The sequence below is a fragment of the Danio rerio genome, chromosome 24 (genome assembly GCF_052040795.2).
Source record: "Danio rerio strain M-AB ecotype USA chromosome 24, GRCz13ab, whole genome shotgun sequence".
Classification (NCBI taxonomy): Eukaryota; Metazoa; Chordata; class Actinopteri; order Cypriniformes; family Danionidae; genus Danio; species Danio rerio.
The window spans coordinates 11,399,729-11,412,378 of record NC_141044.1 but is presented as its reverse complement, the minus strand read 5'-3'; positions in this window follow the sequence as shown (position 1 = coordinate 11,412,378).

The window sequence follows — 12,650 nt, the reverse complement described above, 5'->3', positions numbered from 1 at the left end:
ACATCATTTCGTTTTGAATTTTTCAGCGGTTTCTTTTTTTATTCAGCAACATTTCATTCGCTTAAAGATGTGTGCATCTGTAGTAATTTACTGACTCGGTAGGTGCAGAAAATAGTGTAAAACAGCAGTGTGTGTATGTCTTATCTTGTCACAAAATGCAGCTAAAAGTCATCATGATTGCAATAGTTTGATTAAGGTGTTTAGATGTCTGTACTGCACTTCAATAATGTGTCTGACATAGGAATACTCCACATGTCTTTCACATGGTTATGAAATCAATCAATCCTGCTTCCAATCTTCAGTGCTGATTTCACCCTTACACTCCATCATAACATCACAACTCACGTGACAACTTTTCACCTCGATGAGAAATCTCATTGCGGTTTAATTTTATGAGATTTTGTCATACGAGATATTGTCACACCCCTATTCAATACAGTATGTTAAATTGTTTTCTGATTTCTAAATAGTACACCGCTCGAAAAATAAAGGGAACACTCGGAGTTACATTGTGTTGTTTACGTGTTCCCTCTTTTTTTACAGCTATATATGTTTTATGTTGTTCAGGTCAGTGCAAAAATTCCCTGTAAATGTTTTTATATTCCCTTCTAACATTTATACTTCTGTGTCAAGTGCATGTGAATGTTTCTACACAGCCTGCGCGTGATCACATAGCCCTCGCCGTGGCCATCACCAATGCTGATGCCCAACTATTAAAAAAAATATACCTATACGTCGCTACGACTCATTGTGCAAGCTCTGTGATTGGTCGGCTTGGTATTGCTAATGAGTGTGGGCAGATCCGAAAGTCGCGCAATCCTGTTGGAGCCAGTGTATAGAGACCGGTGAAGGAGGTCAAGATGGAAAGTTTTGTTTTGTGTTTACCTTATGATTAAATTTGGTTTACGTCCGCTGGTTCCCGCCTCAAAATAAGTGAGTTTGAGCTACTTCTACATTAAGGTAGCATTTCAAAAATAACAAAACACCTGTGAAAAAATCAACACAGAAGGACATAACCTCACTGCCAGCAGGCGTTTCGGAAGTGTTATTGCAGAGCAACACAAACAGCAAGCAGAAGTATAAATGCTTGTCAATGTGCAAGGTGCCGTGGGTCACACCGATCTCTCGACGCAGAAGTATAAACCAGGCTTAAGGCTGGGCATACTGTACACTGTGCGACTTCTTTGCGATTTCCATGTGATATTAGTATGGTACCAACTCCAACACCAACTTCACAGGAAGATTGCAAGCAATCCCCCTTAAACCAGGGATGGCAAACTCAATTCCGGAAGGGGCCATAGCCCTGCACAGTGTAGTTCCAACCCTGCTCCAACACACTTACCTGTAGGTTTTAAACAACCCTAAAAGTGTCAATTAGTTTTATCAGGTGTGTTTACTTGGGGTGGGAACAAAACTGTGCAGGGCTGCGGCCATCCAGAAATATAGGGTGCTTTCACATCTGTAGTTCGATTCATTTGGTCCGGACCAAGAGCAATAAATGATACATTGTTGCATCTTCTGCCGTCTTTGTGTCGTTTTCACACCACACTGTTGGCTTTGGTTCGAACCAGTTGAAACTAATCAAAATGCAGTCATCTGACAAAATCCACATCTCTCATTGGCCAGATGTTGTTAAACATATTTCCTAAACTGTTTATTGATTGGTCAGAATTCACGTGCGGGAAAATGCCAGTGAACTCCCGCAGGTAAACAAAACTTTTTACTCTGGAGAGACGACTGCGCTGGCTGATTGTATCCCTGCTTTAGACAAACTATACATTACGAAAATGAAGTGCGGCCGCGGCTGGAAAACAGTGTTTAATGCATCGCTCGTCACTTCAGGAGGAGGCGTGAATTAATTTAGCTAAACTCCGACATGGTCATCTTGCGGAAATATTACCAACGATCCATCAGATAATGTTTTCCTCTCTCTCTCTCTCTCTCTCTCTCTCTCTCTCTCTGTTGGTACAGTGCTGTCAACAAATATTTTTCCTCCATATCCCATAATGCACTGGTCATCGGCCTACGGCAGCTGAATTAGTCCAAAACGTGCACTACTTTTTGCGGTTGGACCTGTTTTCGTACGGATCATATTCTCACCACAAACGAATTGCTCCAGGGTTCATTTGAAAGCGTACCAAGACCACCTCTTCAAGCAGGTCTCAGTATGCTTATTTGGTCCGCTTTTGGTGCGCACTCAAGTACGATTGCTGCATTCTCACCTTCCCAAACGAACCGTACCAAAAGGGGAAACGAACTCTAGTGCGATTCAATCAAACTAAATAAGGCAGGTGTGAAAGCACCCTTAGTTTGAAATCCCTGCCCTAAACTTTACACTTGGCACAAAGTGCAAACCCAGACTCGTCCATCAGATTATCAGACTAAGCATGATTCGTCACATCTCCACTGCTGACTAGTAAAAGCATAATTTACACCACTGCATCTGACGCTTTGCATTGCACTTGATGATGTAAGGCTTGTATGAGGCTTCTTAGCCATGGAAACCTGTTCCATGAAGCTCTCTACCAACTGGTCTTGCCTAATCTGAAGGTCGTGTGAAGTTTGGAGGAAGCTATCAATTCTGCAGAAATCGATTCGTCGCCCCTGACTAGCAGTGACATTTTCAGTAAAATTTGTATTGTGAAAAATTTGTATTGGAGGCACACATACTTTGCTGAACTGGCCAGGCAGTCTCTGCTCAGTCAGAGGTCAGTGTATATGAACATTTCAAAACAAGTCCCTATTTCTGGAGCAATGCAGCACACAAGGTGTTGGAGCAGAGTTTCTGTTTGTGTCTGTCTTTTTGGTCTTATTTACTGTAAGCACATGGTTTTCGTTTACCAGTGAGGGTCTCTGAGGGTTTTCTGAGTAGACACTGAACACCGTAGAAGATGTGGTTTGACGTAGGGGCCCCTCACAAAGTTCCGCCGCTGTCAGCATATGGCCAGAGGCGCAATTTACACTTCAACAACTGCAGAACTCTCTCCTTTAACACCCACTTATGGCATTCCTCTTATTGGACACAACTGTGACTAACTAAGCCATGGTCTGTTATTTTTCACAGTTTTGTGAATATGTAGTCATCTAAAGAGTCTCATTATGTGAATAGTATTTGACGTTTCAAATAGGATCAATTTGGCTAATGACCATTCTGCCACGTTTGGCTTTCACTTAAAATTTGCTGATCAGATAAAATTAAAAAAGGGTGGCTTAATAATTTTGCGATTTATTCATTAACACAGAATTTATATTGCATGTAATAGAGCCATTATGTCAAACTATATATTTCATGTTTGTTTTACAACATAATGCACACACATATGCAGTTAAAGTTTGAATTATTAGCCACCTTTTGATTTTTTTTTTTTTCAAATGATGTTTAACAGAGCAAGAAAAGTTTTACAGTATATCTGATAATAGTTTTTCTTCTGGAGAAAGTCTTATTTGTTTTATTTCGGCTAGAATAAAAGCAGTTTTTACCATTTGTAAACATCATTTTCAAAATTATTAGCCCCTTGCAAATTTTTTACAATAGTCTACAGAACCAACCATCGTTTTTACAATAACTTGCCTAATTACCCTAACCTGCCTAGTGAGCCTAATTAACCTAGTTAATCCTTTAAATGTCAAAGTCAAATATTATTTACTGTCATGATGGCAAAGATAAAATAAATCAAATATTAGAAATGAGTTATTAAAACTATTATGTTTAGAAATGTGTTGATAAAATATCTCTGTTGAACAGAAATCGGGGAAAAAAATAAACGGGGCAAATAATACAGGGGGGCTAATAATTCTGATTTCAACTGCACATGGATTTTAATCCATGAACAAAATCAGTTGAAGATCAAAGGTGATGGTTTGAAGCGAAAAGCATTTGAAACTGGATAGAAGTATAGTACAGACACTACAGGACTAAAAAAATAATACATATAAAATGTATTAAATATTTTGTGAAATGGGCATATGACTATTATTGTTATGGTTACTACATCTAAAAACATTGTTAAGGCATTTTTTCAGACATTTGTCAGGTTTCGCTCATATAGTTCCAGCCTGATCTCACGAGAAAACGTAATTATTTTACGTTTTGCCAGTTTAGTGGCTAATTCGTACGAATTCGTACGAGTTCAGTCGTACGAAATGGTACGATTTTAAAAAGGAGGCGTGGCACCTGACCCCACCCCTAACCCCAACCGTCATTGGGGGATAAGCAAATCGTACTAAATTGTACGAATTAGATCGTATGAATTCATACGAATTAGCCACTAAATGAAAAAGTTACGAATTGCTGTGAGATTGTGTTGATAGTTCCTGTAAAAACATCCGTAAATTAACAGTTTTCCATATTTTGTAATTTATGTTTTTATTCATTTATTTTTTCCCATTTATTTAAACATAAGAAGTTTGAAAAGGTGACTTTTATTAACATATTTATTAGTTTAATTTAATAGTTACATTTTTTTAGTTTGAGTTGGTGTTGTACAGCTGGAAATTAGAATTATTAGCCCTCCTTTGATTTTTGTGTTTTTTTAAATATTTCCCAAATGATGTTTAACAGAGCAAGGAAATTTTTACAGCATGTCTGATAATATTTTTTTCTTTTTGAGAAAGTCTTATTTGCTTAATTTAGGCTAAAATAAAAGCAGTTTTACATTTTTTTAAATTTAAAATTATCAGCCCCTTTAAGTTTTTTTTAAGGTCTACACTACAGAGCAAACCACCCTTATACAACAACTTGCCTAATTACCCTACCCTGCCTAGTTAACCTAATTAACCTAGTTAAGCCTTTAAATGTCACTTTGAGCTGTATAGAATTGTCTTGAAAAATAGCTAGTCAAATGTTATTTACTGTCATCATGGCAAAGATAAAATAAGTCAGTTATTAGAAATGAGTTCTTAAAACTATTATGTTTAGAATTGTGTTGAAAAAAATCTCCTCTTCATTAAATAGAAATTAAGGAAAAAAAATAAACAGGAGGGCTAATAATTCAGGGGGACTAAAATTTCTGATTGCAACTGTATATTACAGTGGTCCCCAACCACCGGGGTAACTGGCCACATAAGAAATCATAAATTATTTCAGTAGAAAATATTCCCCTCGCGACTTGGTTACTTCCACTCATCCACGCCATCTCACGTGAAATGGACTATGCCAAAATCAACCACGGAGCGGGAAGAACGAAAGAATATAGCTCATTGGTGGTTGTTGATAGTTTAAAGTTATAAAACAGGTATTATAGAGTCCAAATCAGCAGAGCATTTAAGGGTTGTTCATATATGTGTGCCTGCATCGCTAAGTACCCGAAATCATTGCAATATGTATCTATATTGAGTTTGACATAATCATACTCATTAGGGCTGTAACATGCCAATGCATACATTTAATTCAGCTTTACGGCTGTATTATTGTTAATATGTTCGTCAGTTGAAATGTTTGGCACAGATGTTATGTATTTGATGCATATAAACCTTGGTTGAAACATAATCAGACCGCGATAGTGCAACTAGTGCATGCGGACTAAGTCGTTCATGATTAACCTGGATGCACGAGCACAGTAGCTGTGTTCACGTGAAGATTTTTTTGATAAACTCTGGGTGTCCTGCAAGAACGCTATCTTAGCCATCCCACATGACTTTATTAATTTATTTGTCATTGCAGAGATGTATAGAGGCAGTCGTCGACAAGACTTTTGTATTGTTTACACTATAAATGATATTTGGTGTAATCTGTTAGCTGAAAGACCTTTTTAAACTTCATTTGCTTAGAGATATGCTACATTTGTGTTTAAAATATTTGATCACATTTTCTAAAAAGCTAATAATGGTCAAACTAATCATGCTCCTTTATTTTAGTTTTTTAGTTAGTAAGCTAATATATTAATCTAGCAGCTTAGCATAATGCTAACTGGTTAATTAATAATCTTCTGAGAATCTACAAATGATTCTGTTTTTGACTAAACACTGGTAAGTTGGTTAAACAAATAAACAGAAACTTGTAGTTGTCCAGAATTCAGCAATTGTGCTCTGAAAGGTTAGTGGGTAACAGGGTGAAAGCTGAAATTATTGATGCTTTGCTTCATAGAGTTCAATGCACGGGGGAGCGTTGAGTCAGAGTGAATTGACTTCAACACCTCTACACAGCGCTGCCCATTTCAACACTGTGAACTAATACACAATGAAGTAATAGCAAACAGCAGATGGCATCTTTTCACAAAAACACAAACAGTTTCTGGCGAAGATAACCAATAAAGAGGTTAAACGGCCACTGGTTTCACTGAAATTCATTTTAGGGGAATTCTGCTGAAGAGCAGAGAGAGAGAGACGGATAGATGCTATGGGAACCTTGTCATGCAAACCACAATGTCACTTTTTAACCCCACCTCTCCTGGGTGAACTCTTCCAAGAAAGACAACGGCTATCTGCTGATACCCCTTCAACGTTTTTACACTTGCAGACCCACTTCCTCTAATTTGTTATCTTAATCAGTATACTGTAGCTTCCCCACAGTTAATAAGTGGTCAAAATTACTTTCTTTTTTTTTTTTTTTACCAGTAAGGAATGCCATAACTGTGGTTTGCTTTGAGGAAAGTTTCAATATTGGTACCAAATATCATAAGCATATTTAAATGATTGTGTGTGTTTGTGTGTGTGTGTGTGTGTGTGTGTGTGTGTGTTTTTCGAATTCTGCATGTTGTGCATCCATACGTTCATTCATTTTCTTGTCGGCTTAGTTCCTACATTAATCTGGGGTCACCACAGTGGAATGAACCGCCAACTTATCCAGAATATGTTTTACGCAGCGGATGCCTTTCCAGCTGCAACGCATCTATGCGAAACATCCATACACACTCATTCATACTCATACACTATGGACAATTTAGCTTACCCAATTCACCTATACCACATATCTGGGGAAACTGGAGGAAACCCACGCGAACGCAGGGAGAACATGCAAACTCCACACAGAAATGCCGACTGACCCAGCCGAGGCTCGAACCAGCAACCTTCTTGCTGTGAGGCAACAGCACTATCTACTGCGCCACTGCGTCGCCGCATCCATACATATACATGTATAATTTCAAGAAATGTTTGTATCCACATGAAAATAGGAAATCTAGTTTAAAATGGTGTAATACTTGTATGACAGGTCCTTCAGGTGGAAGTATGGTAGAGGCTCCACTAATTGTCTAATTGTCCATAGTGTATGTGTGTGAATGAGTGTGTATGGATTTTTCCTAGAGATGGGTTGCAGCTGCAAGGGCATCAGCTGCATTAAACATATCCTGGATAAGTTGGCAGTTCATTCTGCTGTGGCGACCCCAGATTAATAAAGGGACTAAGCCAAAAAGAAAATGAGTGAATGAATACATAAAATGCATTAAGATCACAATGTATTAACATACAAATGATATCAAATGAAATTTGTTATAAAATCAAGAATCTTTCAACAAAAATGTATAGTATGAAGTGGTCAAAAATTGAGTCTGGCACTTGTCAGCAAATGTTTAATATTTATTTATGCATTATTAATCAAGATGGCACAAATTCTCTTTAATAAACTTTAAGGATACTAACATAAACATTAGGATACTAAAAATCAGACTACACTGCACAATTAATCTCTCTGTATCATTGTTTTAATGATGAATTGGTGCACTTGCTGTACACTTCATTTATCAGATGTTCAGAGTAAAGTGTGTGCCCCTGGTCAGAGCTTGACGTGCCGGTAAATATCTGAGCATAAGCACACTTTATAAATGAGGCCCCAGTTAACTCACTGAAAACATCTGTGTTGTGTACGAAAAGTCAAAATGATATACAATGTTTGCAAATTGACCTAAATCCTATGACAGAATCTGAATTGAAGTAAGGGAATTGAAGGAAATTCTTGCCTACTGTTTTTTAAATATTGTGGATTTAGACATACTATAGACCTCGCATACTGTTTTTACATAGGTATATAGGGTGAATGCAGGTCCACTTTGTTTTCCTTCTTCATCTCAATGGCAAAAAGTGTCCCAGTTTACCTGAATTCACTCTAAGTGAAGGTGTCCAAACTCGGTCCTGGAGGGCCGGTGTCCTGCATAATTTAGTTCCAATCCCAATTAAACACACCTGCCTGTAATTATCAAGTGGTGTTCAGGTCCTAATTAATTGGTTCAGGTGTGTTTGATATGGGTAGCAACTGAAATCTGCAGGAAGGTAGATCTCCAGGAACAGGATTGAGCACCCCTGATCTAGATATACTAGAAACTTCCAGGGAGCTGTATTTAAGGAAGTTGGAGCTAAACTATGCAGGACACCGGCCCTTCAGGACTGAGTTTGGACAAGCCTGCTTTAAGTGAAGTATATCATTTTAGATGGAGATTTATATCTGTAAATTTTTAGGAATTTTGAAAGTATTATTCTTCTTTACAGCACTAACTTGGTTTTGTGTGTGTGTGTGTGTGTGTGTAAAATTAAATATTACATTTACCCTGATTTGAAAAGAGACAGGTTGGGTTTGTCGGATTTGTGTATACGTGAGTTTGTCAGTACGTTTGCTGCTGTGCCTCTCTCTAGCTTAATTTTTGTCAGTTAATCATGTACCCAGACTAATTACAGCTCAGGTAAGTACAGAAGTACATCATTATCTCTTACTAGGGAAACAGAAAAAAATGTCCAAAATGACAGTATGTGTCGGCTTTGATCTACCCTACAAGACCTCTAATCACACTTATATATCTCTAAGAAGGTCACAAAAGTGTCAAACAATTCTACAATTTATTATTTTTTGTTGTAAAAAAGGTCGGTACCCACATAGCAAAATATCTCTGACCCAGCTCTGGCCCACACAATCAGCTTTTGCTTGGCCCACAAGCCACAGTAAATTATGGTACATGACTGGACCAAGTCCTAGCCAAGTTAATAAACCATAATTGAGCCTGAACAACACGGTTGTGGTTAGGGAAAAGGAGCAAGGACTCAAGTGCAGATAAATGGAAATGTATTAATAAAAATAAAATAAAATGCAAAACAAACTACCCCGAGGGGGAAAACACTAGCAAAACAAACAAATAAACATGACTGGGCAGGCTGGTAGGGATCAAGGCTGGAACACACGACAGGGCAAGGAGAGAAACAATGGCAAACGACAATGAACTGGCAAAGGACAGCAGACATGAGGAGAATATAAGCAGAATTAAATGAATACACAGGTGAACAAACAGGTGTTAAAGATGTGAATCTAATAAACTAATAATGGGTTAACAAGGAGGGTGGGACTAGACAATAGATGGGAGGGCACATGACACAGACAACACAAGTCATGTACGCATATAAAACGGGACAAGAACACGTAGCCAATGAGAGAACTTATTAATGACATGTTCACAATAACAGGACAAGACTGAAGCACGCAGCCACAAGGTAAACACAGAGCCTTGTGCTTGGACAACACAAATAGACTCAAGACGAGCACACGATAGATGAACACCTTACCGTGCGCTCACACATACGCAACGCACATGTTTCATCTCAGCGTCAACCAAAACCAGACCAAAAACTAGACAGAGACGCTGAGAATAAAACAGCGTGATGGCGACAGAAGAAAACACAAGTAAAAGAGCATGTGTCCGACGCACGCATAAAGAGCGCGCGGCCACATCAAGCGGGAGCGCACATTTTTTATTTTTTTCGAAAATAATAAAAATTTATTTTAAATGTGGGTCAAAATAGGCCAAACTTACATGGCCCACATATCAATTATTAACATCTGGGCCAAATACTACATTATACTTCTGGTCCAAGTACTGTGTGCCACCTTAAAGACGATGCCACCTCTGCCAAACCAGGGCCATGTTTGGCCCACATGCTGTATGCCAGTGCCAGATGAATGCCTGCTGTGCCAGATTTATGCCAAATCTGAGCCAGAATTCTTTGCTACCTGGGTAGCTTACTATGGATAAATCTAGCTGGGATTTCATTGAAACATTTATAAATGAAGCAACAACTTAAATGGTGATGGAGAGTCAATCAAGGACTTTTCATAAAGCATTTTGTCCAGTAAGAAGTTTTCTTCCCTCTTCAGGGAACAGAGGATGAATGAAGGGTGAACTTCAGATATTTCCCACCATCCATCTTGAACATATGAGATTTCTTCAAAGACTTCAAAGAGTAGCCCAGAACATCCTCAGAAGAGTGATCAGGGGTGTGTGTTCCTGTGTGCCATAGTGATTTAGATGCAACGAGAGAGCTAAACCCTCTCCATCTCTTTCATGGGTCATGGATGTCTGTCATCCATGACCCTGAGAATTTGTCATCTGTGATGCTGCTTCTACTCCCATCCAGTTTGCCATTAAGTTGAGAAAAAAGTGGTCATGCTCTGTGCATAGCCTGTAATCTAATCATCTTAAGGGAGCCTGTGTTTAAGGGAAATAAAAATTGAGCTGTGACTTGGCCCAAATCAGACACACTAAGATTTTGTCAGGTGGGATAAACAACTGTATGTGTAGAATTGCAGCTAGTTATTGTAGGGTCCAGCCAGTTGGTCCAATGACGGTATCCAATGGTGGATGAAGGTTCACTGCATGTTCGGTCTTTCCAGTGCACAATGTTGATCGATATTAAACTTAACTCATATCTGACTCCAATTTTAGTATGAGGTGGTTTAGAATATTAATATATTTATCCTCGTTTTATCTGACTCCAATTATAAAACATTGAGAAGGTTATTTTGTTTCCGTTCACATTAGTTTAGATTATGATTGAATATTCTCTTCGGTTCATCATTTTATGTTGTTCTCGTTCATTGGGATTCCTATAACATCCTGAATCTTGTACCGGCCGAGTATACAATTTCTTAAGCACAAGCATGTCAGTCTTGGTCACTAAACAGTGGCGATTGACCGCTATCCTAAAAAGGCAGAACCCTACTTACTCAGATTAGGATATTTTTTATGCGGTCCCCATAGGTCTGCTACCTCCTAAATCAGACAGAGCTATTTAGTCATATAACGATCAATACTATAGAATTAAGCAGACCAGTCGTACTTAAACTATTAGTAACTTTGAATAATCACTATACTATCTAAATAGTATTATAAGTTTATCGGGTGAAGGACTATCCCCTTAGATATCCTTTTACAGCCTAAGTATACATGAATAAATGCCAATTTGTTAGTCGGAGCTCTAGAGACATCGTATAGCGTGCCGCAATGCTCCGTCTACCGTGTCCTAGTCCGCTACTAACCTGAACAGGGGCTTGTGGTGCTATGAAATTACCACAATCTACTAAAGATAATAACACGAACTCTGTTTGAATCATTCAAAACATAACAATTTATTAGTCAGGTAAATGTATTATGCCAATTCAATCAGTCAATTCATAAACGATCAATACAAAACATCAAATTATCAAAGATAAATCCAAGATGAAAAAGATGCATTCCTGACTTTGAAATATACATAACATGGAGCAAACCATGTTATGGGCTGATCTGGTTAGGCAGAATCGCCCTTAGTCTTTCTCAGACCTTACCTTAAATAATCGAAGAATTCCCTCAAGGAAGGGGGTGTGAATAACAAAAGGCATTCACACTTAGTGGAAAGTCACACCCTTCACAGTGGTTAGAAAGATGCCTGAAGTTATATATTTATTGTTTTGATTATGTCTATTTCTGAGAGAATGAGACCATTGTACCAATCGCACTGAGACATTTCAAATAATATCAAACATGATAGTTAAAGTCAGTTTGGTTAATCTAGAACATTCAAACATTGAAATGACCATATGCGTGAGTTGGGGGGATGAAGCTGAGTTTCAGCATACTCAGATGCAAATGCAGCAGGAACTGTTTTTTCCCGCATTCCCCCCTGGTGGGTTGTGGAGTCCATTGGCCCTGTTTTCAGCTCATGTTTTGAATTGTCAAAGACATCAAAAATATTTGTAATATTTCAATTCTTACATTATAGTAAAGAACTAATTCTGAAGCAAGTTAATCAAAAATTCAGGGTTTCAAACTGATTTCCTGTTCCGAAAATATGGTTACTGTTTTTAATGCAGGAATCTTTTTCTTTCTTTCTTTCTTTCTTTCTTTCTTTCTTTCTTTCTTTCTTTCTTTCTTTCTTTCTTTCTTTCTTTCTTTCTAAATATGGTCACATTTGTTTTTCAATGTGTTTACTACGGCAAAATAATTCTGATATATTGATTGATTAATTGATTGATTGATTAACTGATCTACTGATTGATTGATTGATTGATTGATTGATTGATTGATTGATTGTAACATGTAAAAAGTAGCAACTTTAATAATAAAATATACTAATTACATGCCACGCCCTTCTTAGTTACACTGTGAAAAAAATTATAAATAAGTAAATTTTTTGTCATTTCAAATTATATTCAAAACTTAGTAAAATGACAAACCTCTCTAAATTAACATTTTGACTTTCATTTAGGTACTTTATCATTAGACAAATTACTGACATTTTAGTTTTTTATACTGGGAAATTACAGTATTCTTTATATAGTATTTCTTCTGTTATTTTAAATTATATTCAAAAGTCCATAAAAATCACAAACAATATCTGTAATCTAACAGTTGACAAATTACAGCAATTTGTCTGTTTTATACAATAAAAATGCGTATTATTTACACAGGATTTAT